Source organism: Tauraco erythrolophus, chromosome 2 (assembly GCF_009769465.1).
Source record: "Tauraco erythrolophus isolate bTauEry1 chromosome 2, bTauEry1.pri, whole genome shotgun sequence".
In the NCBI taxonomy this organism is placed as follows: Eukaryota; Metazoa; Chordata; class Aves; order Musophagiformes; family Musophagidae; genus Tauraco; species Tauraco erythrolophus.
In genome coordinates this window covers 63,900,070-63,926,617 of record NC_141466.1, presented here as the reverse complement: position 1 = coordinate 63,926,617, position 26,548 = coordinate 63,900,070, and positions in this window count along the sequence as shown.

Below are 26,548 nucleotides of genomic sequence, written 5' to 3'. Positions count from 1 at the left end.
TATGGGGGCCAGATATAGCTGAATTCTTTGTGTACAGCAGATTGCAGAGACTGCTGCCTAGCTGTATTCTTTAAAAATGGGTGGCATCTGCAGCTATGATTTGGCATTTTTTCCCCAGTGGATGGTGGAGAACAGTGAACATAGATGTCTGTTTCACTGTGTGTAGCCATAAATAGCTCCCAGAATTGGCAGGGGAATGAGTGAAGAGACAAGAGGCTCCATGGTGGGATTGAGGTTAAGGAAGGTCTCTTAGATTCCTCAGAAATCTGCCATTGTCTGCCCTTTCTTTCAGTGCCGATGCCACAGCTTTCTGGGTAATGAGAGGGATCATCTGATGTAATTTTGAATACAGACATAATTCCCTTTCCATAGGGATGGTTCCCATATGTTGGTTTGCAAGACTGAATTCTTAGAACCATTTTACCTACCACACTTTTATTGTAATGAGTGCTTCCTAATTCAAGCAGGGTAAGGGGTCACAGACAGTTTTACAAGTGCTTATGATCTACGTGAATTTCTTTCCTTTTACAGCTCTTGCTGAATGCTTAAAAGTATGTGCAGTGTGTTTATTAGGACAAGTCTAAACCACAAAGACTTTATGTGGGTTCAAACTAGCAGTTTGTCATTCTGGAAATTCTTTTAAGGATGAGACAGAGTTCCCAGAGTTATGATCTATTGTTTTGATTTGGACCCATCCCTAAATTTTATTTCTACTTCTATTTTTATTCTGTCATGAAAGGACAGAATATCTGAAAAAACCTGCAAGTTTAGACAACAAAACATCATCCGAAAATTAGCCTGCTCTGCCCTTCTCCTGAACTTCTTTTTATTAAATGTGATACGTCTCTGAATGTCTGCAAAAGTTTTTGCGATCAGGAGAGCTATTAGAACTTCACTTTAGCTCCAGTGTTCAACTCCTTCTATAAGACTGTCGTGGTTTAACCCTAGACAGCAACTAGACACCAGTCGCTCACTCACATCCCTCCGGTGGGATGGGGGAGAGACTCAGAAGAGTAAAAGTGAGAAAACTCACGGATTGAGATAAAGACAGTTTAATAGGTAAAGCAAAAGCCGTGTGTACATGCAAAGCAAAACAAGGAATTCATTCACTGCTTCCATTTGCAGGCAGGTGTTCAGCCATCTCCAGGAAAGCAGGGCTCCATCACGCATAACGGTTACTTGGGAAGACAAAATATCATCACTTTGAATGTCCCCCCCTTTCTTCTTCCTCAGCTTCATATGCTGAACATGACATCATACAGTATGGAATATCCCTTTGGTCAGTTGGGGTCAGCTGTCCCAGCCGTGTCCCCTCTGAGCTCCTTGTGCACCTCCAGCCTACTTGTTGGTGGGGTGGGGTGAGGAGCAGAAAAGGCCTTGACTCTGTGTAAGCAGTTACTGCTCTGCTCAGCAGTAAGTAAAATGTCCCTGTGTTATCAACACTGTTTCTAGCACAAATCCAAATCATAGCCCCATATTAGTTACTATGAAGAAAATTAACTCTATCCCAGCCAAAACCAGCACAAAGACTGTAGCTGTGGTGATGTCCAGGCTGTCCTTCTGCCATGTCTATCATACATAAGATCTTCAAACTAAAGTGTCTCAGACAGCCTGCAGATGTATTACTGATACATATTATCACGGGATTCTTCAATCTACTTTGTGTTCTTCATATCTCAGGAATAAGAAGATGTTTCTTAAATTGTAAAGGTGTATATTTCAAAATGGATAAAAGAAGTGAAGAGCCAAGCAACCCAACATTTGAGTGTGGAATTCATGGAACACAGCAGAATTTTAAAAGTGTTGGAAAATTTAATACATAACAATGATATCTAGAATACAAACTTATACTACCAACATTTCTGGAGGGGAAATAAAAGCTCATCTTTAAGGATTTAAGGCTAACTCTAACTCCAAAGGATTAGGATGAGATCTTTATAGAAGCAGATTATTTGAATTGAGTCTTGCTGGACCCCAAGGAGGAAATGTTGCAAGTTACCCAGGAGAGGTGATTTCTACTGATTGATGCAGTCCAGGAGCAAAACAGCCTTCTTATCACTATGGCTGATCTCAGACAAGGAAAGTTGAAGGGAGTCTTTCGGTACCTCTGCTGTCCAACCCAGTGTGCAGTTTTGCTACAAGCTTTTTTTTCACAGCGAGCAACAAAATGTTTTATATTTATTTCTCTCTCTGTGACTGTTATACCTTCTACCTAGAAACTATCTCCAAAAGCATCCCAAAGTATTGGTATTTAACATGAGGATGACAAGTAGGCACTGTTCAATAATTGCAAAAGAACTGATTCAGAGTCCAATAGACTTTTTCAGACCTTATCTTTTATATTTAATGAGGTGATAGATGTGGGCACTGATGGTTACCACTGGCAGTAATGTGAGAGCATGGAAGACGTAGAGCTGTCACCCTGGCTGCTGCTGAAGAGAAAGTACTGGGAGCAGAGCCTCCTCCTTTGGGAGCTCCATCGGCAAAGAAACAAAAAGTTTCTCACCACAAAACTCCTTGATTAGCTGGTGAATTTTTTAAAAATTCACAGCACCAAGGACACTAAGGGAGAGGTGCCTATGGATTCACACAGGCTACTAACCTACACCAACCTGTGTGTGTGCAGAAGACTGGCAGGGCTGTGTTTTGTGCAAGCCCTTGCCCCACTGCTTCACTTCTCAGGGGTTTCTCTATCTACTACCTTCAGTGCCTGGTTATCCCCAAAAGCATTGCTCTGTCCTCTTCACAAACTGCTTATCATCAAAGGTGTGAGCTGCACATACATTTTCCAGCCCTTCCCCCACAGCTACTTGTCATTAAATGTGACAGGCTTCTGAAGAAGTATTGTTACTTGTAAATAAAATATGGTTGCTAAGAAACACTATGATTAACATGCTGACAATACAACCTTCTTTGATTGTTTGGGCATCAATTGTCTACTTCTGTAATCAGTGAGGAAATAATTCTTGGAGGAGATTTGTCAGGCTACAGAAAACTAGGGTTTTTTTGAATTAAATTAGAATCTAGTGTTTCCATACAAAGAAAGGGTCTCCAAGACATAACTTTTCTTTTTTTTTCCTTTGGCACATCATAATTTTTGTGTTTCTGTTTATGTTAATTTTTCTGCTAGGAAAATAAGGTTAGCGTTAATAATGTATTTGCCAAAATACTCAAATAAAAGAAACTGGAAGCTCAGGCTCATTAAAATTTTATGTGTAAATTCTATATATTAATTTTGTTTTTGCTGGTTCTAGTCTCATTTTGAATTTTGCCTACTCTCAAATTCTTCCAGTTATTAGGGTCTTTTGAAATAAACCTTTCTGATCTATATATAGAAAAGCACCTGTGCCATTATTTCAGTACAGAGCAAGGGATTTAAGTCTCCTTTTCCATTAGGGGGAGACAGAAAAATGGTGACATTTTTCTTCCTTTTTCAATAGATTGTCTCTGGTGCTAATGACTGAGGTTTGGTGAAAGGTTTTTGATGATCAGACAGAAATTATGCTTCGCAGGTAGAAAATTACCCTTCTCACCTCCTATAACCGGATGTGTAGCTGCACTTGCATATGTTGTAACAGATGGTGTTTCTCTGAAGAATGGCTGAAAATGGCACCTTCCTACCCAATGTTTCTGCCTGCTGTGTGTATTTAGAGTCATGCCTGATTACTAGAGTGTTTAGAAGAAGTTATATTGCCTATTAGTCTTGGAGAACCGACTGAGAGATGACGGGTGGCATCTCTTTTCTGCTAATGTAAATGGTATTCCAACCACAAGGTACCTGTGCTAGCACATGGAAACAATGGTTCTGCACAAGCATGTCTGTAGGCACAGCCTGCAAACAGCAGCGATGCCTGCTGGAGTCCAGTTCAGCCTGGATGTCCTCTATGGTGGTGATGGATACAAAAATAAAATCCCTCTTCTGAGACTTTGCAGTAAATTCTAATTTGCAGAATTTCATAAAAATTAACTTACTATATTTTTATTTCTACTTGGAGATGGACTAATCTCTAGGTTTTACAACATAGCATCTATGTGTTCACTGTTCTTGGGTAAGAAAGGCAGATGATTATGTCAGAGGTGAGAGAAGGACACTTTGGCATAGTTACACTTGTTTAAAATAATGAAAACTTAAACACATAGACGTTTACCTAATGATCAAAAACCGCAATGATTTTCAGGATGAATTGAATGCCCTAGAAGACAAGCAGAAGAGTAAAGAAAATGAGTGACTTGTAGTCCATTGAGCTGTACAAAGAAAGGTAATGTTTTTGCTGTTAAACACAGACACAAAATCAAACTTTTCCTTCCACCCAGTGCAAACAGATTACATCTGCTGAGTGTAACATTACTTAAACGAATGTTTCTGGTTCCCATTGGACATCTGGCTGAAACCCTGAAGTATGATATTTGAGTACAGTCATTGTCTACGTTCATATCTACTCATGTAATGATTATATTGAGTGACGTAGATAATTCTGGTTACCCTGTAGCACATAAATATTGAAGGTAGAGAAGATGGTATTCATGATTTGACAGATTTCAAGGCCAAGAGGGTGGCCTATGACTGTCTGATATAAACCCTTCCTCATACAGGAGATATAATTTCTCTGAGAAGATGAATTACACCACCTATTTCAGAAAGCTATCTAAACCCACCTTTACAATTCAGACTAATGGTGATTTGCCACCTCTCCTCATAAAATTTCATTTTCTATGTTGTGTCTTATTTCAAGGTTAAATTTTCTAACTTCAGCTTGCAGTCATTATGTCTAATTATGACTTTGTCAGCAGGTTTGAAAATCATTCTACTGGATGGATTTTTCATGTGCAAGGATCTATATGCATGGGTCAAGTCAGCTTTCAGCCTTCTCTGATAAATTAAGTTGAGGTCTTTAAGCCTCACATCTTCAGATTTGTTTTCGAGTGTCTGGCCTATTTTTTTTTTTTTTTTTTAACTTTCTCTGTATTTTCCATGCTCTTTTGGAAAATCTAACTCCAGACCTAGGTGTCTTATTGTAGCGGTAGTTTTATCAAGGCAAAGTAGAGCAGCAGTAACACTTCCCTATTTCTATTTGATAATCACCTTTTATATAGCCAAGGATCATATTAGCCATTTAGCCAAAGCACTACTTCGAGAGCTTATTTTGAGGTGATTATCTACAATGACTCTCAAGTCCTTTTCTGAGCCACTGCTTTCTGAGAGAGTCTCTCTTTCTGTACCTATAATCTGCATTCGTGGTCCCCAGATGTGTTGTTCTGTATTTAGTCCTTAAATTTATTTTGTTGGAATGTAACTGTTTTAGCAGACGTTTCAGATATTTCCATAGCAAAGCCTCATCTTTATTATTTACTGCCTTGCTATGTTTTGTGCATATGGTCTTTCTAGGTCATTGCTCCTTGTATATATGGAGCAATGACTATTTGGAGGAACCTTGTAGAAACAGCTGTCCTCACTGATTTCTTAATTACTATTTTCTGAACTCTGTGAGATTTTTTTTTAATGTATCTCATGTACACTCTGTTAATTTTGTACAATTCAAGTTTGTTTTTAAACCGAAGTGTTTTGTAGCACGAAGTCAAATACCTTGTTAAAAATGAAGAATGCTGTGCCAACACGGTCACCTTTATCAATAGAACCTGTAATCCCGTCATAAAAACCCAATAGGTTTATTTGACAAGATTTACTTTCTACAAAACTGTGTTGACTGGCATTAATTATATGTTTAGCCACTGTTTGTTGATAGAATCCTGATTTAACTGTTCCATTATTTTTTCTGGAATACACATCAGAGTAATTTTTCTATGGTTTCTAGGTTATCTCTTTCACCCTTATTAAACATTGGAATTACTTTGGCAGTTTTCCAAGTCATTTCAATATCCTTGCTTTCTAAGATCTGTTAAAAATTAAAACTAAGAAAGTGATTAAAAGTGTTCTTCAATCCTTTCAAAAAAATGTTTGGATCTAAGTTATAAGCATGAGTTAATCTAAAATTTTTATTTTTAGCAGATGTTATCTCATGCTATTCTTTTGATAGGGATGGTGTTTACATGGAAAGGGTATATAAATAACACCTCCTTGTTTCAGATATCAAGACATATTTATAGCAAGTGTTTCACTTTTCTATATCACTGTTTAGAATTATTCCATCTACATCTCCTCAATCAAGACTTATAGCTGACCTAAGATGACCCTTCTTCCTAATACATATGAACATTAATTCTTATTTCGTGAAGCCCTGGCTATGCCTAGTACTAAATTCATTCAACTAACTTTCTCAGGAGTTGTCTATATTTTAAATTGTACACCATTCATTTATTTCCCATTTAGCCATGTTATGTATAATTTATTGTTACTTCAAATATCATTTTAAAACACCGGACTTCTTGTTATAAGAAAGAAACTTTATTGACCTGTGGAATCATTTTAAGGAACCATGAATGAGGTTCACCTCTCCTTTTAGATTCCTCAGAATTAGACACCCAAATTTCAGCTAACTGCTTTGAGAATTTTTTAGAGAGAGAGATAAGCACTTCTAGGGAGTGATTCAACTGATTTATCTTAGACATCTATTTTAGGATGGGATGAAGTGCCCACTGGAACTGCTTATTTCTCCCCTGATGTACCTAGGTTAGACTCAATGCTACTGAGTTTTAAACATCTGTGTTATAGCATATAACTCCCACCTTTTGATTTTAGTAACAAACTGAAGTAATTGTCCAGCAAATATCCCCTAAGTTAAAGTCACCCGTCATAAAGCAGGCTTGCTTTCTGCATCCTTAGGAGAGGAGTTGAGGGAGGCTGGGTGCAAATGCACACCCATCAGTAATTTTTCTCTGCTAATCCATAATCATACAAGGTTCTGTGACTCTTAATCTTAACAATGATTCGGTTACCTCCACCTCTTCTGTAACTGTTACTGAGCCTTCCAAAACCAGCACAGAAGCAATTTTTTGGCTACAAAACCTTTATCTGTTCTAAGCACAGTTCTATGAAACAGACTGGAATACGTCAGTATTTTCACCATGTTTGCCCTTTTATAACCTCTGTCCACCTGATGTAGGCAGAGCAGCAAATGACGCTGAGATGAATCACTGGAGCTACAGATCCTTTCTGCCTGTTATTTTCAATGTTTGAGAATGATATGGTGTTTTCAGTTGTGACACTATTTTGTACGCAATGGTATCAAAATAGCAGTCTAGATTTTTGGCTCTCCTATCATTCCTCCCCGCCTTTCTGTCAGATCTGCACAAGTACTGAATGGCCAGCTAGAAAACATTTATAGATACCAGTGCTATGCTAGCTGGCCAAACTTCTTCCTTCAGCAATGTTGCTGTTAGTTACCTACTGTTTGTTATCTTTCTGCACACGGGTCTCAGTAAATGCATCCTGGAGAATTTTGCAGGAGAACATGGATGGTCTCTGCTTGTGCTCGGAAGTAGCTGGATGCAGTGGTGCAACCATGTCTGAGGTGGGATGTGCTCAAGCTGATAAGACCTGCAGGGAGGCACGATATGTTATATCAGACTGGCTGATAAATATGCCTTCTGGCTTTCAAATTGAAGCTGGCTCAAGGGATGGGTAGAATGAGATGGCTTCTGCCAGGAAAATGTTGTGTAGGCATAGCTCATGCCTGGCCAATGAAGGAAGCGATGAATCTTTGATATTTGATTCTGTTGTAGATACTGGTAATTTGCTGTTATTTCTGTTCAATTGAACAAACAAGCATAAATTGCTGCCACCGGTACTTGGGAAATAGCAATATAATCCAGTATGTTTGTACGTTTGGTCAAATCTAGAATTTAGTTACTGATTTTTTGGATTATATGTTTTCATACAGTTTTCTTTTTTTTTTTTTTTTAAATTCAGCTTTTCTATGAGAAATCACTTTAATAGCAAAAAGTGACTCAGTTTCAGTAAATACAGCAATAGTCATGACCATGGGAGATGAGAAAGAACACATCTTTCTAAAAAAGGTTTAAATTTGAAGTGGCTCGGGTTTGATTTCTTTTTGATCACTTAACCCAGAATACTGCCAGCTCTACACTAGTGACACAACTTTGGTGGTGACAGTTCAACTGGCTGCTGTGTTTATCTCCCAGTGCACTTCTGACTTTCCTGGGTTTTGCTTCCCTGTTGTGTCTGTAGCCAGCCCTCCTGCAATGCTTCATTCTCCTCCCTATTTTATCAATTCTGCTTCCTGAGGCCTCTGGGATGGCCTTTGGATCCCTGAATGTTGAAGTCATTTGAGCATAATCATTTTGAGATCCTTGATTCTGAAAAAAAAATTGATCAATTTAGGGACAAATGGTCTTGGAAGAAAATAGACAAATGCATTTTGTAAGGTTTAAAGTGTATTTTTTGAAATCATCATTTATTTTGACTATTGTTCACTAATTTATCAAAGTTATTTTCTTTTTCCCCAATCTCTACCCTTCTTTTCATAGTGCTCTCTTGAAAGCGGACCCAAGTGTTGCTCAGAATCTGTCTGATAGGTATGGATTTGTTCCCCTGCAAGTATGTTTCTGCTCCTTTGCCATTTTCTATGCCCTGATGATTCCTTGATCTCTGTTTCCCTTGTTCATGTCTCATTTTACATATAATTTTCCTTTGGTGATACTCTGGAAGGACTGTCAGTCTTCTGGTTCATTAGTGCATCCAGTTGTAATTTCTAGTAATGAACACGTAAGCTGATATTTATTAGTCAAATAATAATCCGTACTCAGATCTGATGGTCAAGACCACCAAAATCGTTCCATGTGTTGACTTTCCTGAAAAAACACCAGAATGCTTTTCTCTGCCTCTGCTGACCTACAGCATGTCTTAAAAATACATTCACCGTATATGTTAGGTTTGTTTTTTGATTCTTTACTTGTGGGTTCTTGGCCATCCAAGGACATTGTCTAGGTGTTTCACATTCCAGCCTGGAACTTCATGGTCTCCCCTAGTTCCCTAATTGTAGGGTGGAAATTAAAGTATTTTGCCCAACATGCAGGAGGATGTGGATTGTTAGGAAGGTAAGGAAGATTTATTGCTGGAAAATCTTATCAAAAGTCCAATGTGTTCCATTCCAATTTGTCCCATGCCATTCTTCACAGAGACTATAATGTAATCTCCTGTACTCTCTGCAGTTACATTTTGACACAGAAGTCCTGCCTTATGCATTCAATATTACCCTCTAATTTTTAGCAGGCTAGCAGATTTTCCTTTTCTTCGCTCAGAAAGTTGGAACCATAATTCTTCCAAATCCAGTAACTAATCCCTCGAAACATGTTCTCACAATCGAAAGCAGAGGCTAGGCAATACGCAGAATAAACACAGTAGAATTCCTCCCCCCTACCCCACACACACTTCAGGGATTTGTTTCGTCTGAATCATGAGCTATCAAATATCAAATGATTATTTGCTAAATAATGAAAGGGAAGATTAAGACTTTTCTTAAGCTCTGGTGAGTCTAGAAGCTCAGTGCCTGACTATTAAATAATGCAGTATCGATGTGATAGTGCTTAAGTCACTTTGTGAATCTGTCCCCAGTGATGGCACTACTGCTGAGGGTCCCTCTGAATAGTTATTTGTACTATGTCCCTCCATCAAAATAGAAATAGAGGCTTTCTGAAAGTGGAATTGTGTGAGCCTAGTAGAAGACACGAAGGTCCACTGAAAAGAGTGAATTAGAGTTTGTGGCTCACTTAACAAAGTTGGGATGCTCTCATCAGATAGGAAAGGTGAAGGTGAGGGTGTAAGAGCTCAGAAAGGGGATGTTTGTGTCTTGCTATAGACTGTGACTAAATGGCATGATTTACTTTCAGAACTGAGAGAAAATGCTAATGTGAGCCCTCTGAGAGAAAAGAGTTCTTACATCATTGTCGTATCTGCCACTAAAAAGAAAATTTTACCGCTTTCCTGTGTCTCTGTCATTGGGGCTGGGTCTAAGGGTGCTGTCCCACTTGTAATCCCCTGCGACCCAGCCTACTTACAGACACGCTGGAAAGCTATTGCTGTGTGATATGAGCTTTCCTACTCTGACTGAAGACTCTGCAGGGATAAGAACTTGAGTCCTGTGGGGAATAATCAAGTCTCATTTCCCTTTTTCTTGCCACTTTAGCTGGGAGGCACTGAGATTTCTGCCCTTCGCCTTAAACAGGAGACTTCCCCCCACAATTACTGTACTTGTCCCCATAGGCAGACATTTACACGGTAGTTCTGAAGTTATTCCCCAGTCACCCTTTGATGCTGTGGCTCTGGAATAGTCTGTCTCATTCCTTACCCCATGTTACCATGAGATAGGGAACTTGGGTCAGATGAGGACTGAGAAATTTGCACACTGAAAATTAACCCTTCCAGTTGAGAGCTCTGTCTAGTGTCTTCAGTGCTGTATTTCCTTGCCTTGCCTATCATTGCTTCTGCCCCTGGAGGTCAATGCCATGCACTGCTTTGGATAGCTTATCACCTAATAGGGTTTGTGTTCATCTACGCAGAACCATCTTTTGTTGCAAGTACACCTACAGCGTGATTGGCACCATGTTGTAAATAATTAGCAAAAGTAATGATATAAATCCCAGTGGTAATCTCGTCCTATTTAGATACAACTACAATCTGAACTTCAGTAACACCTTTGACATAATCAAACATCCCAGAGCCCCTTACAAAGCCATAAATTACTCACCTGTAAAGTAATGACTGCAGGGAATTACAGCAGGCAATGAGTCCATTGATCGGTGCTGGTACAAAATGAAGGAGAGGAAGTACAGCAGAGGCCACTCTAGAACTCTTTCTTTTTCTTTGGAAATTTTCATAGCACCTTTAATTTCTGCACATATCTCTTCCCTTGCCTGCAGATGAGATGCAAGGTGAGGAAGACCACCTTGCTCTGACACTCAAGGACACCTTCCATGCTGGCCTGTCAGTGGGTGGAAAGTGGTAGGATCTTAGGCAAGATGCAAATATATGGTTTTATAGCCTGCAGGGAAAACTGCTTTTTAGCCAGTGATGCAAATAAACAGGTAAGTCACTTCCTTAAATTTTCATGTGCCATTTCTGAAAGCAGAATTTCTCTGTTGCTTTTAAACAAAAAATTGCAGTTATTGCTTTGGACACCTCATATGCTATGCTGCACGCAAAATCAGGGCTGCCTCATCTCCTATCCTAAGATATCCTCTCTACAGCTCAGACCTGCCCTTGCATTATCAGGTTAGTAGGAATTTTAGCCCTTACCACTTTCATTTAAAATGGACCCCAGTTCTGTAAGCCTTACTTTAACAAGTCCGTATATCCATAAACACTCTTACTGAAGTAACTGAAACTATTTTGGTAGGCAACTACTTAGTGTGAGAAAAGATTCCTAAATCAAGAACTCTGTTATTTGTAAGATGGTGATGAAAAATCAGCATTACATTATATTTGCTATTAAAAATGCCACTATGATTAGAAAATGTTTTGTATTGCATGAAAAATCTCAGTGAAATTTTTTTTTAACTTGAGGGAAGACGATGGGATCAGGCCTTATATTTGTAACATAAATACATATTTCTTAGCACCACCTGGAGCCCTGCTTGGTTTTGTAATGTTCTGGGACTACATGTTTATTATAGTCCTGTTCTGGATTCCCAGAGTATTGCTGCACTTGTTATTGTGGTGCCAGCTTGACACCAGCGGGACTACCTTATAGATGCCATTAAGTGTGGATCTGAAAAATTCTGCCTCTGAGATAACAAATATTTTGGCAAGATGGAAAAGTTACAATAGCAAATATTTTGCCTGGATCTCAAAGGTATACTGCAGTTTTATAACTTGTGCCTTAGTTTTAAGCTGTTTCGTGTTCCTAATTGCTTGTCTTGGGTATTGGACATGATGATGGACTGAAAACCATGGGGACTTCTCATGGAGAAAGACCGCAAAGTTGGGTCCCAAAGGCTTAATTTTGAAATCCAGCAGAGTTGTTGTCCTTGCTCTTTGGATATGACTAGTGAAAGAGGAATTCATGCTGAATTTAGCAGATATCTTCTGATGGGATAGGGCTTCTTTCGAATCACACACAAATGGAATAATTTAAACTCTCATATTTGAAAAAAAAAAGGCTTAGTTGATTTATTTCTTGTGATCTGATTGAAGGAATATTAAAGCCTGCAGAATGATTTCTACTGGATTCTAGGGGTTGTGTAGTGGAACCTTACTGGTTTGTAAAGGATACAAAGGTTAGAAAACCTTTCAGGAGATCGCTGCCGAGCTGGGACACCTGTGTACAGTGTCTCAAAGTAGATGCAGAAGGGACATTTGAGCTTCTAGGAGACAGGATGTCACCAATGTTCTCCTCCTTGGAATGTTCTTAGCATTATAGTTTGTTTTAAACAAAACCAATCTTGGGAAAAAAACAAATGAACAAAATGAAACAGTCTACTCTCTCATCAACTGATGTGTGTTTTTCTTTCCCATTTCCAGAATTTTTACCAGTTTATTTTACACCCAGTGTCAGATATATTGCATACATTGACAGGAGAAGGTATTGCAATTCCATGGGAGTTCAAGGATTTTTGCTGCCTTTTGCTAGCTATGAATTAGTCCCAGCACTTTCAAATTTCATGATTCAACAGCCTTCCTTTTTTTTTGAATATTGATAACTTTCATTTTCACTGCAGTCTAGCATCAACTGAAGGGACCAAACATAACTGTATGAATACTGACTGATAAGCATAATGAGTCCTTGTCTCCTGAAATCGTCCCTATGAGAGCCTTAAGTTCTAGCTCCTGAAATGTGGTAATTTTCTTTCCAAACTGCTTGGTTACATATGGGCGCTGGTTTTACATTCTGTGAGGAAGTGAGATGTTGCATTTATTAGCATCTTTCTAATTGTCCTGAGTTAGTATGCATTTGTTATCCTCTATGAGGAGATCTAGTTAATTAGAATAATACCAAAGAGTGATTATTGCTATGTTTCATATTTAAACAAAGGAACTCAACAGCTTTTTATACTTCAGTGAAAGTGATTTAAAAATGATTAAATCAAATGAACTAAGATTGATATAAATATTTTTAACTAACAGGGAAAGAGAGAGTTATTGAAACTAGAAAATAGATTGCCTTTAGTACATGAGAAAATAGATTTAAATTGCTGTGTAGTATAACAGTTACAATTTTGCAAGATGAAAAATGATTGTTTCACTATTGCCTTGTCTACTTTTTGTTTTTTCCACCTGTTCTATCCAACACTATATTTAGAAAGTAGTCTCTCTGGGGCAGGGAATTACATTTTTTATTAAATATGTGGCAGTCATCCAGCACAGAAGAGCCCTGCTTCCTGGTGAGGCAATGCATTAGAGTAATACAAGTGATAAATATAGGCCTATACCATATCAATCAGTAATACTGTAAAAATATGATTTATTATAAACTTCCATTTTTACTATGTGCTTAAGGTGGAGGACAATCAAATGCAAAAATATGACATGGAGAACAACTGTTTAGGCAAAACGCTGTAGAAAAAAAGGGCAAATAACGACATACTGCTGTGAAAATGCTGTATTGGAACAATAAATGCATGTATCTGTTTTTAATCTTGAGGTAACACTTTCACCACCTACCTAAACTAGTTGTGAGATAGGGAGGTGCTATGTTCATCTCCAACGAACAAACACTTTTGAGCATGTGTGGGTGAAAAAACTTCATTATCCAGGAGCCTTCCAAGCCAGTCAAGGAGAGTTCTGGTGAATTCAGTTGCAGATTAGAAAGCTCAGGAAATTAGTTGTACTTGCTGGCTGTCATGCTCTTGGATGAAGTTTAGAGAATTTAGACCTCATTTTTAGAGTATTGACCATAGCTAACCCATGTGTCCTGAAAAAAAAAAGGATACTGAAAAGAAAACTAGGGAGCAAAAGAGTCAACACAGGCACTTAATAACATTTTGTTGTAAAAAGGAGTAGTATAACTCTTTGAGCATAAGTAGTGAAATGACGATTGAGAGTGGGGAGGGGTACTTGAACTGGAAAGAGTAATGTTGGAACACTACATGCAGCAGACATGTCTCTGTTTTTAAGAGAGAATGTTGAAAACCTAAGACGACATAGATCAGACCGAGAAAAATGAGATAAAAAGCAGCTGGTCTAGTTTATGAAGTGGACTGTACTGTGCAAATCCAGCAGTGCAAAGAGAATGCCTGATATTACAGGCCTAATGATTCTTTAAAAAAAAAAAAAAAAAAAGAAAAAAGGAAAAAAAAAGAAATGTAGCTGTTCTTGACTGAAATGAATTTCTGGCAAGGCTGGGTGCTCTGGGTCTCTGATCCATTGACTGTTTTTATGCATTTCTGAGGCATACAATATGATCAAACAAAAGATATTCATAGTGCAGGGATAAAGACGTAATTTTTATGTAAAGTCAGGATATTTGATCAAAAGGTGTTTTTTGGTCTTGAAAGCTGTGATTCTGATAAACCTTTCAGATTCCACTAACATAAACTGTGTTTGAAATCATAAACTGCAGATACAATGTTCTGCATCCTACTAAACATTGTCTCGGTTAATCAGCTCTTTCCACCCTTACTTTTAATCTTTAAAAATGTGAATTGATCACTATTCTGATAATTTCCAGGCCAAAGATATTATATTTTTTTTCTTTTCAGTGGACACACAGTGAATTAAATGCTGAGGAGGAACAAAATGCAATTATGCAGGTTTTCATTCCTCCATACATGCTAATTGGAACAGATAAACCTTTTGCTACAGCATTTACAGTATTTGTGGGGATAATGTATCTGGGAGATAAGAAGTGACAATATTTCACAATAATTTAAACATGAAATATTTTCCATAAAGCACCTATGGGGAATGGTTCAGTTATCAGATGCTGAGGCAGCAAGGTATTTATGAAGCATTATTGTAAAAACACATACAGCAATGGCAGACTGCAAATCACAGCACGTCACCCAAGTAATGTTATAATTCTTGGTGGAAAGCTACCAGTACACTGAGGGTCTGAATTGTGACACTACCTAGAGCTGCACAACCAGCACCTGCTAGGTCATTACAAAACCTGTCTGGAAATTTTATGCTAGGAGTAAGAGGAAGGAATGGGAATGAAGTGTCAGAAATTATGACCACCTTTCATAGTTTTGTCATCTATGATATATCTCTTCTTATATTTAGAGGATCTCCTTTATTGTAAGCATTAAAAAAGAAGAAGGAAGAGAAAGAAATAACCCTAAGAGCTGATGAAGCTTTATAAAACTTAACTTATGCTATATTTTCTTTTCTCTTCAAATCTACTTAAGTTCCTGGGATTGCTGTAGTATCTTTTAATTTGGCTTGACTGTGGAGAGATTGTATTTTAGCTTGACAGTTTAGCTCTTGCATAAAATAAGAGATGTTTCTTTTGGACATTCATTTGTAAATCAATAAAGCTAATTGAGCAGGTGTTAGAAAAATACGAGGGAAGTTGCTTTTCAATATTTTTCTTTTATCCATGAAAATACTAAATGCATACATGGTCTTGTTATTCATAAATCCTGAATTCAAGGCATCACATTGAACTGTTAATTTCTATTTTGAAGGAGAGGTCCTCCCCCTTTTGAAATCCAAGGTTGTTCTACTAGTGAAATGAGGAAGAAAAATATAATGAAAAATGACAAGGGAACAGCAGAAATGTGAATTAGGAATACAGTGGGAAAAATGACAATAAATGACAACATGTTATATTCTCCTTACACAGTCTTGGATTAAATTGATGACTTGTGGTAATGACATGAAGAAAAAAAAACATATTTCACTTCAATATCTGTCAAAAAATGCAGATTTTGGTTCTTTGTACTTTATCTCAACCGGAAATTAGCACACTAAGTGCACTTTCGATCTGCCCTAGTTTGCCAGATCCTGATACACTGTGCTCCTTCATAAATAACAGCCTATTTGAGCATCCAGTCTTGGTGCTCTGCACCAGATGGAGCCTTTCAACTCTGTCCCCACAGCCTTCACACATGCAAGCACCCCAAAATGCTTCTGTGCTTCACCACTGGGCACACTAGCACTGCTTCAGGCAGTTACACAGACCACGTGTTATTTCGCTCGCTTTCAACTGAAAAAAACCCCAAACACAAAATAATGATAATACTTTTGAACCACTCAATACCATTTGCGTCCCACAGCCAAGTAATGTGGAGGAGGTTGGTCTTTCCTGATTTAAAGTCTTTGTCTCTGTTTCCTTCAGCACTGCAAACATGGCTCTACGGTTCCAATACATCTTCACATTCTCAAGAGGAATGGATCTGGATTCCTGCTTCCTTTCCTCTTCCACACTCTGCAATCCACTATAATACTCACTATCATAAATTAATGTGTTTAAATATGGTAGTGGTGTCAAGAAGTAATTACATTTCTTTCAGACTGTCTTTCTCACTAAGAATGATGGAAAAAATACGTATCCTAAAATAACTTTTGGAGTCAATAAGGGAAGAAGCAGCACTGGTGGAAGTTCTGGAGAGGTGCTGGATGGTGACAAGGCATCAAGACTGGATGACATGCTGAAGGAATTTAAAGAAACTACTGTCAAAATAGATGTAATTCCTCATTAAATTAATCAGCCCCACCTGAGGAGTTTGATGGCAGAAAGTATAATCACCTTTAAAAAAAGTGTAAGAAATTGTAGATTTCAGATTTGCTTCAGTATGAAAAGATTTGAATTATAAACGAAGATTTATTTTGTTTACAGAACACCTTGATCAGTATCAAATGATAAAGCTGAAAAAATACAGCTGCCATAAAAAAATTACACATCTGTAACTTTTCAGTATTTGAACTGGATCGTAGGTACAAGGAAGCAGTTATCATAACTAATTTGGATTTTCAACAAGCCTTTTACGAAACCCCTTGAAGGAGGCTTTCAAGGAAATTAAGTAGCCTTAATACATTAGAGGTGAATTGCACTTACCAGAAACTGCTAAAGAGCTAGAAAACAAGGGGCGAATCATCTTATCCTAGATGAGATGGCTCACCTTATGGAAGTGCTTCATGGTGACCCTCTCTCTCCAGGGAGCCTTGGTGACTAGTTTTAACTACATATCCTACTTTTAGACAGCAAAAACATTTGATGAAGTAAACTCCATCCCTACCATTCACTATAGAGGTACCTGATGAAAAATACCATGTTCTGCATAGTTTCATGTATCAGTTGCTAATGAACTAGAGATGAACTGTGCAAGATGATAACACTTGAAAATGATGCAATTATTTCACTGGAGAGGAATGAAGAATTCAATGTTCAGAAGTGTTTGTTTAGGTATTACAAAGGTAAATTAACTTTCAACTTCAAATGAAAAAAAAAATAATTTGAAGTAATTATGGGTTAAAAATGAACTCTAACTCCCCAAACAAACTTTTCAGTCATTTCTGCAGTTCCGTGATTCACAACCAGTCCTGAAACAATCTTATTACCGTGGTTTCTCCAAATACCCATCATACTTCTATCACCTCCAAAAATTACCATTACTCTTTCTTCTTCCTTCCACCTCCTATTTCAAAGTCAAAAGCTTTTTCCCTCCTTCTCTCCCTGCTCAACATAGTGTTGCTGCCTTGAACCTCTCCTGAGGTGAGTTGGTCAACAAAGCCAGGGTGAGGCAACTGGATTGGCCAAGCACCAAGTAGATAGAGAAGGCAAGAGGTAGTGGGACAGCTGTATCCGGAGGCTGCTGCTGGTCTTTTTCTCCATCCTGGTTCTTCTCTCACTGTCCACTGGTGAAGACAAGTTGCTAAGGGAGATATCAGAGCAGCAATTGGCTGAAACCACTGAAGTGAGAACAGAAGGAGAAAGCTATTCTAGCAAACTCCTTCAGTGTTCAGAGATCTGTCGAGCGCAGGAGTAGCTAAAGCAAAATACCAATTTTGTGCTATGGTAAGGACTAGGATATAAAACAATCCTGAAGATAATGTTATGACATTGTATAAATCATCTTGGATACTGTGGTCTCCTTTTTACTGAAAAAAAATACATCGGAAATAAATAGAGGCCAGTGACAAAATGATTAGAGGGTAACAAAGAATTCTACGCAAGGAAAAGTTGAAAAGATGGAGTTTGTTTAGTCTGGAGAAAGCAAGAGTGAGAAAGATCATGACAGAAGTATATAAATCAATTAATAGTTTAAGAAAAATAAAGAAGTCCCTCTTTGCCTTTTTTGCATAACAGAACAAACACATTTCATATGACAGACATTTCTAAAGGCTCACTGGTTGCTGTGTAGCTGACAACCTTTGTGATAGCTTTCTGGAGTACTCTATCTTTGTTTATTTTATTAACAGTATGCTTGCATTGTAAAGTCTTGCATTATAAATCAAGAGAAAAAAACAGAAAAGTTAAATAATCCCATCTCAGGTTAAGAGTAGGCAGTATTCGTATTAACCTGTTCATATAGTAGCTTGAAATGCTTTATGTTTATCTTCTCTGTTGTTTATTAGTTCTCAAATCAAACAGGAAGAGAATTAGATATTTATGCCAATTTGTTCATTTTAAAAGGGAAGATTTTTCTTGTTCAATAACAAATGTTTCATATTTGTTAATTTGTTTTTCTTCTGCATTTTATTTCTCTTTCAGGTAGGAGGTCATTTTATCTAACTTCAGATGTAGCCCTAGAAATGGGAAGTAGGGCCAGTAACCAATGAGTCTTTACAGTGGTTTCATCATGTGTTGGTAGAATATTGAGATTAAATCATAAAGCCTTTGAAGGCCAAAAAAAATTATGCTAGTATTTTAATCTGAAGCCAGGGTTGAGTAGCTATTTTAAAAACATAAAAAATTAAGCTTTGTGATCGTCATGTAAGCTTCTATGCACATGCCGTTTTTCCCCCAATTAATGTTGAAGGTGCTTGTATTCTAGTAAGGCAAAGACACAGAACAGCTCATTAAATAATGTCGGGATGGAAAGCCTCTAGCTACTCATGTAGAAAGAAATATAAACAGCTAAAGATTTCTCAGGTCTAGTAAAGTAGTGGCAATTGTATGAATAAAGGCGTCTTTGCTCACGACATACCCAAAATATAAGCTACATCTGAATGAACTCTTTGAAAAACAGAGACTTCTAGAAGGAAGTTTAAGTAATTTAAGCTTTCCACAGTCTACATGAAAGCATTAAAAAAAAAAAAAAAAAAAAAAAAAGAAAAGAAAAACCTTCAACCTTCCTGCAATATGCCAAACCAACACAAAGGAAGATTTTTGCATAGCTTGCTTAAAATATTCCTGAAATAGATGAAAAGCCACAACCCAGACATTTGAACAGACATGGGCAAATACTGTAAAAAATGATTAGCAAACATATTGGTGAATTTCAAACAGAATTTCCTTTTGTTGGTAACTTTTGTAGCTGAACTTTTTATTCTTTAACAATTGTATGAATTGAAGCTCACAGATGTTTATGAGAAGCAAATTTTAGATCTAGAATCAAGATTTACTTAGACACTGAGACAGCAGACCACTTAAATATATGCTTAACTTGGAGTCTATGGGAACATTTACATACTTACAGTTAAATGAGTTTTTACGTATTTTGCTGAATTGGGTCCAGAATCAGAAAAATATACTAGGTTTATGGTTAAATGAATCACGTTGTGGGAAGAAGCAGGTTGTAAAATTTCAGTCAGCAATCCATCTGATAGATAACGAGTTACAGTCCAAACACTGTATAACACTATTAATTATTTCTATATTAAGTAATCCAAAGAATGAAATTCATTAGCACATGTCACTTGAGTGGTGAGAGAAGTTCTTGCATATAAAATTGCTGCAAACAGTGCATTTCTCATTCCCAAGCACTTATCTAGACTTACATATTGTTAAACAGAAAATTGTGGGGCAGATATAAGACGTTGCACCCAAATGTAGACACACAGTAAAGTTAATGTGAGTAAAAATTAGGTTTAGTTTGTCTGAGTCTGATGAAACATATATAAGAGGTAAATTATTTAAAAGAACGTTAAAGTGCCAATGACTGAAGCAGAGAAGCTGAAATTGTCCTAAGGGTGGAATGAGCAATGGAAAGTTTCCTCATCAAATCAAACTGTGTTTTCCACAATTTACCTCATAGGCAAAAAAGGAAATGCTTTCTGCATTCAGAACTAATAATCTCGGCTATGACATTTGTCTATTTCTTTAATGAACTTGAAGTCTAATCAGTCTGAAGACAAACAGAATATTCAAATTTATTTTTATTTTTGTAAAAGGTTTTACAGATACAGAAAATAACCATTGTTTCCATAATATTCAAATGCCTTATGCTAAAACTTTCTAATATATGGCCCCATTTCTTTCCATCAGTTTACTATAGCTGGAATATAATGGTTTTGGTAGATTTTTGAAGTTTAGTAGTGCAGATGTCAGCAAAATTCTGAGCAAAAAGGCCTGAGCATATAACTTTACTTTTCCTAAAGACCAATGGAATATGTTCATAGGCAGTGCAGAGTCAAGAAAAAGAAGCCAATGTTTTTCTCACCAACTTGTCAATGAAAAATGTTCCAGTGCTAGTGAAATGACATCTCTTGAAACTTTAATATAGAATCTTGGGAAACTTCTTATCCCTTGGTGTTTTATTTTGGAAGTGTGTTTGGCATCTTTCTGCGCTTAATATCAAGGACTCAAATTTCTGTATTTCAGTCTTGTCTTGGGAACTCAACTTGGCCATTGTCTTCTCTATATTTATCATATTCCTTCCCTGAACACTTTAAATTAGATCATGAAGCACTGCTAGACAAGATCTATTTTTCTCATTTTGAATCTCATTCTTGAAAATTACAGAGCAAACGAGATCAACGAATGATGGTCACTGAGAGCTTCCATCCTTGTTAGAATAAACCAGCTGCAGGATCCTGGATCTGCATAAATCCTTAAGATGGTGAGCTAGCATTTTGCAGAGACTTTAGACATTCATCTCACCTAACTTTAAACATTGACAGTGAATTGGCATCCTGGACTCTCTTTATAGTCAATCTGTTGATTTTGCAAAAGTTGCTTTCAGTAACAACTATCAGACTCATTCGATGTGTAGTTCATGTGTTCCATTTTTGATGTATATTTTGTGAAGGCTAGAAGTATTTTTTTAGGATAATAAGCACCTGTACCTCTTCTTTGATCATACAGAGAGCCTGTGCTCACTGGTTCAAATGTAGACCTCTGCATTGTAGATGTCTGCCTTGGGTCACACAGATTGCATCTAGTAATTTAACTCGCAGATGAAGACTCTAAACCCCAAAGTATTATGCAATTATACATAGCAAGATGTACAATGAAGTCTGGGAGCTACTGCAATATTTCATTGTTGCAATTTATTTTGCTACCAATGTTATCTTCTACTTTCAACAGTGAACTCATATCATTTAAAGAACTGTCCCAAAAAGGACACTCAAAGCTTAACTTGGTTCCCAAATATGGGTGCCTAGTGCCATTTCCAATGTTCCAGATTTAATGAGATATCTGCACAACATCAAGTAGGTGACACAGGACCTAGAGAAACACTACTGGCCTGACAGCTGGAGGCCAGACAAGATGCCCTAGAACTTCTCAATTTATCTTAATTCTCCATGTATGGGCAACTGGAGTCCACAAGTGAGAAAAATCAGGCTCAGACCAGTCTGTCAGGAAGTACTACCTCTAAGGGTTAAAAACTAATGGGACCTATAATAGTGAGGTGAATTTCAAGTATTTAAAAGAAAAAAATAGAAAAGGCAATTTAAAACAGTATTCTTCCTTCTGTCTTATGAAATCTGTCTAAACTATCCACAGAAGAAGAAATTCTCTTTTCAATGAGTAAACTTTGGCTGTGTCAGGACGTGCAAACGCAGCCAGGAGTGGTTCACATTGTTTAGTGATGATAAGGCCTCAGGAGCTAAGGTGGATTGGTGAAGAGCAAGCACCCTGAAAAGACTGAGAAGATGTTAAGCTATGCTACCTCCCCTTAAGTTTTACAGATCTGGTGGTCTGGCCTTGACTTACAGCCAAGAACCTGCCTAGCTGCTTGCTTACTCCCCATTCATAGCAGGACAGGGGAGAAAAAAGGAAAGAGAGCATGAAGACTTGTGGGTCAAAATAAAGAAAGGGATATCATTTACTGATCACTGCTGTGGGTGAAACAGACTTAATTTGGGGAATTTAAATTAATTTATTTTCAATTAATATAAATATTTAACTGCTGATTTGAGTATGTGAAAACAACAACTACAAAAGAAACAAACATTTTTATACCTAGGAAAAACATCCCATTCCCTGGTTCAACATCACTCCTTCACTACAGACAACTTTTCTGCCCTCTTGCTATCATTGTAGGTTATACTCAGACTTTTCAGCGACGTGATGAGCAGCTCAGCAGTGTTGCGGTAAGGAAACATGGGTTCCTGTCTGCTGCTCCATCCTTCTCACTCATTTCTCGTGCTTCAACATGAGTCTTCCCTAGGCTGCAGTTGCTTTGGGAATATCTGCTCTGGCGTGAGTCCTCTGTGGGCTGCAATTCCCTTGGAAAAGAGAAACAGATGTGTTGGAAAGGAAAAAGAAATATGAAAGAGAAAGATAACATGCTGCAATGCAGTGAGGGTCAGGTGAGTAAGTGAGAAGGTTGAAGCAACATATAGAAATGAAACAATATATGAAAGGGATTGTCAGAGGATACTTAGATGTAACAGACAATAATGGGACCTGATCAGAATGAAAATGGTATGGAATACGGGAGGGGGAATATACTGGTTCTGGTGGGGATGGTGCTGTGTTTTGGGTTTGTGGTTGAAATAGTATTGATAACATACCAATCGCTCTTGCTGAACAGTGCTTGCACAACATCGAGGCTTTCTGTCTCTCTGGTGTTTGATACTCTTTCTTCAGTATATGTTGACACATATGCCACAGACTTTACTGATGTGCTTAGCTGTGTCCTGCAGTGGGTCTCTGGTGGAGCTGGCTGGACCTTGCAGTGTATAGCATGGGGCAGCCCCTGGCCTCTTCTCTCAGAGGCCACGCCAGCTGCACCACCCCCTCCAACCTTGCCAGATAAACCAAATACAACAGAACATCAAATAAGCCTTTCATCTTGGTTGGTCTCAGTTGCTCTTGCTGGCCCTGTCCTCCCTTTAATTTTCTCTCGGCACTCAGACATTTCTAGTTTCAACCTTTTTCTCTTGGAAAGGTTCCTCATCCTTCCTCACGTCACATGGCAGCCTTCTCTCTGCTGCACAGTCACAGCCTTTTAGTGGTACACAACACTGTATGCTGCAAATAAACAAATGAAAACAAATGCCATCATCACTTCATTATGGTTATCCAGGGAAAAAATGTGTACAGAAAAAGGATCCCAACAAATCATAATATTTTATAACTCTTTTGAGAAAATGGATTCTGACTTTTTTTACAGTCTGAGTTAGGAAGATTATCTTTTGCAAGTCTGGAGTACTAGGATCACCCTGTTGAATCCTCCTGGTTCCCCAGGTGTTTTATTGACAGTCAAAATGTTATCATCATGGTAATGAGACCTTGTGTTGGATTTCTATGCCAAGGTTTTGGTAGATCAGATGCTGCAGGAGTGGACTCTGTGAGAATAGACCAGGGGCTGCCCCCATGTTGGACGGAGCCAGTTCCAGTCAGCTCCAGAACAGACCTACTGTTGGCTAAAGTGGAGCTTCCTAACCAATACCTGCCCATGTATTTTTCTATTCCTGTTCATACTTATAATATAACCGTGAACTAGGTGAAGCTTCAGTAGTGTCAAAGTAGAATCAGACTCCATTTTTCTAGTTAAAATTGTATTTCAAAATAAATAAGAACAGCAATAACAAAGCTATGAAAAGTTAATTGAAACTACTTTCCTTAAGAAATTGTCATATGAGCTGAAAACTGGCAGAAGGCCCATTAAACGAGGTAAGAATAAATGGAATCATATATTCAGTTGGAAGGTGGAAGGTATTGGGATGCTCTAGAGCTATAAGCTTTAGAATGATAGATCAGTCAGAGCTGATACTGCCAGTGTCATGGAGGATGCAGAACAAGCTACAAAGAAATACTGAAAGAACAGAAATGTGGTTAGAAATTACAAAAGGAGATTCACACAGAGACACAGCTGTGAGTCCTTTTGGGGAATACAATGCAAAATACAAAATCAAGGAAAAAGAAATTAAGCTGGGTGGCAGGAAAGTCTACATGACAACGAAAACTATGAAAAGATGGAATAGTTCCCTACAGGGAGACATGAAAGCTCCTACACAAGGTAGTAGAACAAACTTGTAATTAATCTAAAATTGGCAGGTGACTAGGCTGGATGAATTGATTTCCCTGCAGTAGACATGTTCATGCTTACATACCCCCTCTCAGTTAAAGGAACCTCCAAGTTACCTTATCTGACAGGTTTTGGTCCCGAGAAGGTGTTTGCTGGATTAGAATAATTTTTAAAAAGCCCACATTATGAATCCCTTAATTAAAAAGAAATCTGGAGAAACTCCAAACACGGGTTCATCCCATTCTTACAGTTTTATGTTTCTGGCATACTTTCTGTATAAAACAAGATTATAAATCAAAGAATAAGCTGATATATTAAGTGTAATGGAGTGCCAGCATATCTAAAAGCTATTACAGGTAAAGCAAGGACACCCATATCATGTTCCTCACCCAAGTAATAATATAAAGCCTATTTGAGTCCTTTTGGGGATTTCACACTTAGAAAATAAAATGTGCACAGTTTATTCCTGCTGAAGAGACTTTCTGTTATTATGAGCCCTCAGACTGCTGTGTTAAGCAAAATATTGGAGTTACCATAGGCTGAACTCTGAAGCTGACTTACCTGTTTCATTTATTCTCTCAAATATTTTCATTCCATACATCATCAGAGTATCTGAATCCCAGGCTCTCTTCCTCAAATCCTCATCTAAGACCTGCTTTACTGTCTCACACTGAGTGTCACAAAGCTGTCTCTTCCACTGGGGCTGGTGTTGACTACCTTGTCGACAATGTCATTATCTCATGATATTGCAAGATAATTGCAATTGCAATAACAGGAAAGCTATTTGTTTATCTTGCATCAGCTCTGAAATTCATAGTATCATAGAATGGCATAGGCTGGAAGGGACCTTAGAGATCATCTAATCCAACCTCCCTGTCATGGGCAGGGACGCCTCTCAACTAGACCAGGCTACTCAAGGCTCCCATGTACAATGCCTTTTCTGCAAAATTGCCTGAACTACGCAACTCTGTCTTGCACAACAATAGTGGAACCATTGGGAGAACCATTGATCAAGATATCTGGAAGATTCTCTTTAGGTTTTCAAGCATATCCTTTAATCTTTGTTGTCCACATTGAGGAGACAGTGCATTCCTTTCAAATGTCCACTTCTAAAAAAAGTTGCAAATCAAAACTGGAAATGAAGTAATGTACTTGCAGGCATCCTTGAGAGAATGTAAAGCTCTTGCAGGTGTGATCCCTGAAATGTCTACCTACCACTCACTTATATGTTGCCTCCATCCAGTTGCACCACCATTGTACAGTATAAGCATGCTCCATGTGCAGTACAATATTCAAATTCTTGGCCTGCTTGGCATTTGCTATCACTATGCTTTGCCACAGCTGTCAGATTAATCAAGTTGGGTTTTTTTTCGTGTTTTTTTTTCTTTTTTTTTTTTTCCTGTTTTTATCCGAGTTGGCTTTATTCCCAGATTCCAGATAAAAGTGATAGCATTTTGCTTGACCATCCCATTCCAAGCGTTAAACACTGTGACTTCAGGCTTGGATGCTCTAATGGTGTGCTAAAACTGTCCAATTTTCACTGCCTGCCCTCCCCCTCTGCCCACGCACGCACACACATAGTAAGTCACTGGAATACAATGCTCGGGTGAAGCCAATGTGTGGAGGATCTAACTGAGACTATATTCAGCTGCTAGTGGTTGGAAGCTACAGACTAGTCAGTAAGGTCAAAATAAACACAATGTACAGACCATAGAATCTGGCTACCAATATAAATTGAAAACAAGTGGGGGTTTTTTTTAAGACTTACCCTTAAGCAACAGTGGGGCACTAACACATTTTTGTGATGAGAAATTGCTGAACAAATTACTGACACCCACGTGAAATAGAAACTCCATCTTCTGAGATGTTTCATCAACAGGATGACTTTTGAAAAAGAAAGTGCTTGCGTCATTTGATATTTTATTTACCCTATGTAGTTCTCTGTGTAGTACAGTAAATCTATTGTGTAGGACTATCTATTAAAAACAAGAGACATCTATAGGCCACTTCACAATGCAGTGCAGTTCTGTACCTCCCATGCCAAATTGCAAAACTGCATATCATTGGGTTTAGATTATTTTAAATTTAATTCTGTCAATGCCACCTATGGTCAACTATCTAAATAGTCCATTTTAGGCAATATCTTATTGCTTTACTCACCTTAGTTGTTAAAACTCAAGTTACTCCACTGTTCTACTCTCCTGGCTCAAAAATTACACAAGTTTACACCATCCAGGTCTTTGATATGAGCAGCTAAAATGTTGAAGAGCAACCTCCTCTCACCTCAATAATGAGAGCTCATTTGAATGAGATTTTAGCTTTAGCTTTT